The sequence below is a fragment of the Arachis hypogaea genome, chromosome 18 (genome assembly GCF_003086295.3).
Source record: "Arachis hypogaea cultivar Tifrunner chromosome 18, arahy.Tifrunner.gnm2.J5K5, whole genome shotgun sequence".
In the NCBI taxonomy this organism is placed as follows: Eukaryota; Viridiplantae; Streptophyta; class Magnoliopsida; order Fabales; family Fabaceae; genus Arachis; species Arachis hypogaea.
This window is the reverse complement of record NC_092053.1, coordinates 28,956,380-28,962,035: the sequence shown is the minus strand read 5'-3', so window position 1 is coordinate 28,962,035 and position 5,656 is coordinate 28,956,380. Positions and strand designations below refer to the sequence as shown.

General features: G+C 35.9%; 1 non-coding gene across 1 annotated transcript; it reads left to right on the top strand.

The window, feature by feature from the left end:
• Positions 1-418: 418 nt before the first annotated feature.
• On the top strand, positions 419-526 carry LOC112774808 (small nucleolar RNA R71). The gene has a single exon (XR_003189267.1). It is a non-coding gene; the product is annotated as a small nucleolar RNA R71 (small nucleolar RNA).
• The last annotated feature ends 5,130 nt before the right edge of the window (positions 527-5,656 follow it).

Below are 5,656 nucleotides of genomic sequence, written 5' to 3'. Positions count from 1 at the left end.
AGGGGTTATAGGTGTTTCCATAAGGTTCACCCATGTAATTCACCTCTGCTATTGCAGGGTTTTTAGGATCATAAGCTTCTTCTTCAGAAGATGCCTCTTGAGTACTGTTGGATGCAGCTTGCATTCCATTCAGACTCTGAGAAATCATATTGACTTGCTGAGTCAATATTTTATTCTGAGCCAATATGGCATTCAGAGTATCAATTTCAAGAGCTCCCTTCTTCATAGGCGTCCCATTACTCACAGGATTCCTCTCAGAAGTGTACATGAACTGGTTATTGGCAACCATGTCAATGAGTTCTTGAGCTTCTGCAGGCTTTTTCTTTAGGTGAATGGATCCACCTGCAGAAGTATCTAATGACATTTTAGCTAATTTAGAAAGACCATCATAAAATATATCCAGGATGGTCCATTCTGAAAGCATGTCAGAAGGACACTTTTTGGTCAGTTCTTTGTATCTCTCCCAAGCTTCATAGAGGGATTCACCTTCTTTCTGTCTGAAGGTTTGAACATCCACTCTAAGCTTACTCAGCTTTTGAGGAGGAAAGAACTTGGCTAAGAAAGCCTTGACCAGCTTATCCCAAGAGTTCAAGCTATCCTTAGGTTGAGAGTCCAACCATATTCTAGCTCTGTCTCTTACAGCAAAAGGGAAAAGCATGAGCCTGTAGACTTCAGGATCTACTCCATTAGTCTTAACAGTATCACAGATCTGCAAGAATTCAGTTAAGAACTGAAAAGGATCTTCAGATGGAAGTCCATGAAACTTGCAGTTTTGCTGCATCAGAGAAACTAATTGAGGTTTCAGCTCAAAATTGTTTGCTCCAATGGCAGTAATGGAGATGCTTCTTCCATGTAAATTGGAATTAGGTGCAGTAAAGTCACCAAGCATCCTCCTTGCATTATTATTATTTTCAGCTGCCATCTCCTCTTCCTGTTTGAAAATTTCTGAAAGGTGCTTGCTGGATTGTTGTAATTTAGCTTCTCTTAGTTTCCTCTTCAGAGTCCTTTCAGGTTCTGGGTCTGCTTCAACAAGAATGTTCTTGTCCATGCTCCTGCTCATATGAAAAAGAGGGAACAGAAAAATAATAATAATAGGGATCCTTTTTGGCCAAGTATAGAGGTTCCCCTGTGTGAGTAGAAGAAGAAAAGAATGTAATGTAAAGAATGGAAGAAGAGAAAATTCGAACACAGATGAAAGAGGAGGTTCAAATTTGGGTGAGTTGAAGTGTTAGTAGATGAATAAATAAATAGAATGAGATGAGAGAGAGAGAGAGAGGGAATTTTCAAAAATAATTTTTGAAAAAGAGTTAGTGATTTTCGAAAATAGTTTTTGAAAAAGGTTAGTAATTTTCGAAAATTAAAATAAAAAATTAGAATAATTAGTTAATTAAAAAGAAATTTTGAAAAAGAGGGAAGATATTTTCGAAAATTAGAGAGAGAGAGAGAAGTAGTTAGGTAGTCTTGAAAAAGATAAGAAACAAACAAAAAGTTAGTTTGTTAGTTGAAACAAATTTGAAAATCAATTTTGAAAAAAATAAGAAGATAAGAAGTTAGAAAAGATATTTAAAATCAAATTTTTGAAAAAGATAAGATAAGAAGATATTTTGGAAAAGATATGATTGAAACTAGTTTTGAAAAAGATTTAATTTTTAAAATCACAATTAATGACTTGATTCACAAGAAATCACAAGATATGATTCTATAACTTAAAGTTTGAATCTTTCTTAACAAGCAAGTAATAAACTTGAAATTTTTGAATCAAAACATTAATTGATGATGTTATTTTCAAAAATTATGTGATAGACTGAAGAAAAAGATTTTTGAAAAATATTTTTATAATTTTCGAAAATAAATAAGAAAAATGAAAAAGATTTGATTTTTGAAAAAGATTTTGAAAAAGATAAGATTTTTAAATTGAAAATTTGATTTGACTCATGAAAACAACTAGATTTTAAAAATTTTTGAAAAAGTCAAATCTAATTTTCGAAATTTTAAGAGAGAAAAAGGGGAAGATATTTTTTTTATTTTTGAATTTTTAATGATGAGAGAGAAAAACATGAAAATGATGCAATGCATGAAAATTTTGGATCAAAACAATGAATGCATGCAAGAATACTATGAATGTCAAGATGAACACCAAGAACACTATGAAGATCATGATGAACATCAAGAACATGTTTTTGAAAATTTTTATATGTAGAGAAAACATGCATGACACCAAACTTAGAAATCTTTAATGCTTAGGCACTAAGAATTCAAGAATGAATATGAAAAACACCATACAACACAAAACAATGTAATATGAAGATCAATCAAGAAGGTTTATCAAGAACAACTTGAAGATCATGATGAATGCAATGCATGAATGTATTTTTTGAAAAGTGCAAATGGAGATGCAATTGACACCAAACTTACAATTGACTCAAGACTCAAACAAGAAGCACAAAATATTTTTTTTGATTTTTATGATTTTCTAATTTTTTTTTTTCGAAAATTATATTGAAAAAGAAAAATAAGGATTCCAAAATTTTTAATATGAATTCCAGGAATCTTGCACTCTTACTCTAAAGCTCCAATCTGAGGGTTAGACATGGCTTAATAGCCAGTCAAGCTTTAGCATGTAACATCAGAATATACTGCTCATTACTTATCAAATTAACTTGCCTCTATGCTGATGGTTGGAAGCCCCAGTCTAAATGAATTTAGACATGGCTTTACAGCCAGTCAGGCTTCAACATGCTTCATGAAACACTAGAATTCATTCTTAAAAATTCTGAAGAACATAATAAAAATTTTTGAAAAAAAAATTTTATTTTTTCGAAAATAAAGGAGAAATTTTTGAAAAAAAAAATTTTTTTTTTGAAAACTTTTTGAAAATAAAATAAGAAGAAAATTACCCAATCTAAGCAACATGATGAACCGTCAGTTGTCCAAACTCGAACAATCTCCGGCAACGGCGCCAAAAACTTGGTGCACGAAATTGTGATCTCAGGCAACGGCGTCAAAAACTCTGTACGCACGTCTTAATAAATTGTTTTTCATTCACAACTTCGATACAACTAACCAGCAAGTGCACTGGGTCGTCCAAGTAATAAACCTTACGTGAGTAAGGGTCGATCCCACGGAGATTGTTGGCTTGAAGCAAGCTATGGTCACCTTGTAAATCTCAGTCAGGCGGATATCAAATAGTTATGGAGTTTTCGAATATAAATAATAAATAGATAGAAAATAAGGATAGAAACACTTACGTATATCATTGGTGAGAATTTCAGATAAGTGTATAGAGATGCTTTCGTTCCTCTAAACCTCTGCTTTCCTGCTGTCTTCATCCAATCAGTCTTACTCCTTTCCATGGCTGGCTTTATGTAAGGACATCACCGTTGTCAATGGCTACTTTTTATCCTCTTTGGAAAATGGTCCGATGCGCTGTCACTGCATGGCTAATCGTTTGGAGGCATCACCCTTGTCAATGGCTGCATCCCATCCTCTTGTGAAAATGGTCCAAATGCTCTGTCACAGCACGGCTAATCATCTGAGGTTCTCGATCGTACTGGAATAGGATTCACCCTCCTTTTGCGTCTGTCACTACGCCCAGCACTCGCGAGTTTGAAGTTTGTCACAGTCATTCAATCCCAGAGTCCTACTGAAATACCACAGACAAGGTTTAGACTTTCCGGACTCTCATGAATGCCACCATTAATCTAGCTTATACCACGAAGATTCTGATTAAGAGATCCAAGAGATACTCATTCAATCTAAGGTGGAACGGAAGTTGTTGTCAGGCACGCGTTCATGGGGGAATGATGATGATTGTCACGTTCATCACATTTAGGTTGAAGTGCAAATGAATATCTTAGAAGCGGAATAAGTTGAATTGAATAGAAAAACAGTAGTACTTTGCATTAATCTTTGAGGAACAGCAGAGCTCCACACCTTAATCTATGGAGTGTAGAAACTCTACCGTTGAAAATACATAAGTGAACATAGGATAAGCATGGCCGAGTGGCCAGCCTCCCATGGAGGTCTAGAGATCTAAAAATGATCAAAAGATGTCTAATACAATAGTAAAAAGTCCTATTTATAATAAACTACTTACTAGGGTTTACAGAAGTAAGTAATTGATGCATAAATCCACTTCTGGGGCCCACTTGGTGTGTGCTTGAGCTGAGCTTGAATGTTACACATGTAGAGGTTAATCTTGGAGTTGAACGCGAGTTTGTAACGTATTTCTGGCGTTCAACTCTGGCTTGTGACGTGTTTCTGGCGTTTAACTCCAGACAGTAGCATAGAACTGGCGTTCAACGCCCTTTTACATCATCTAAACTCGGCCAAAGTATAGACTATTATATATTTCTGGAAAGCCCTGGATGTCTACTTTCCAACGCAATTGGAAGTGCGCCATTTTGAGTTCTATAGCTCCAGAAATTTCACTTTGAGTGCAGGGAGGTCAGAATCCAACAGCATCAGCAGTCCTTCTTCAACCTCTGAATCTGATTTTTGCTCAAGTCCCTCAATTTCAGCCAGAAAATATCTGAAATCACAGAAAAACACACAAACTCATAGTAAAGTCCAGAAATGTGAATTTAACATAAAAACTAAAGAAAACATCCCTAAAAGTAACTAGATTCTACTAAAAACGTACTAAAACAATGCCAAAAAGCGTATAAATTATCCGCTCATCAACACCCTCAACAACGCAGACCTTGAAATAGTAGTTCTTAAAGTCCCTAAAGGACTCATCATACATAGAGAACACTTGCTTTTCTTGGGTAGCTCGGAAAGAAATCCAGAAAGCCTTCTTCTTAGCTGCCCCAGGCTTCGTCAACACAAAAAGATAAAGAAAGAGAGTTTGGGTAGGTCAGATATCCAGTTCCTGACACAACAATTGGAAGATTTTATGAAGCCCCATGAGTTCGGGTGGTGCTGAGAAGGAGCTACATTGTAGGACCACAACAGCTCGGTCTCAAAAGAGGTAAAAGGAATGGTGATATTCAATTGACTAAAGAAGTAGTCATAAGCATAGAAAAAGGGTCGTTCCCCTTGAGTCAAAGGAGGGAAACTAACCCTCTCCTCGGGGTCAGGTGACACCAACTCATAATTTTTCTCCTGGTCTCTATTACTACAAATTCTATGGTGCCTCCTAAGTCGCACACAGTACTCAGGGTCAGCCACAGTAACACACATCAAAACAATGGAGTCCAGCCAGTCAGACATGCCATCCGGGATCTTAGTAGACATATCAACAATGTTTTTGTGGGAAGACATAGGTCAACTATTCCTACAGTAATAAAAAGAAAAATTGGGTTACTACCAAACAACTCGGACAAATAACAACAAAACATCAAGTGACAGATACGACAGTGAATGGGAAACCCCAGGACTCACACTAAAGTCCAGGGGCACCCTTTGGAGGCAACAATAAGGCAAGAAACCAGAAAAAAAGGAAATCGGCAGTCTATATCCTAACACCTCTCAATAGAAGATACAGAGAAAACACAAATTCTTCTCTGTATCGACACTCCACACAAAACAGCACAAAAGTCATCATCACCAACAAAAATCATCAAAGTTACAACCTTTCCTACCAACAGTTCATCATCGAAGCTACAGCCTTTTCTACCAAAAAAATTCAAAGCAAAAACCCTACAAAAAGCAA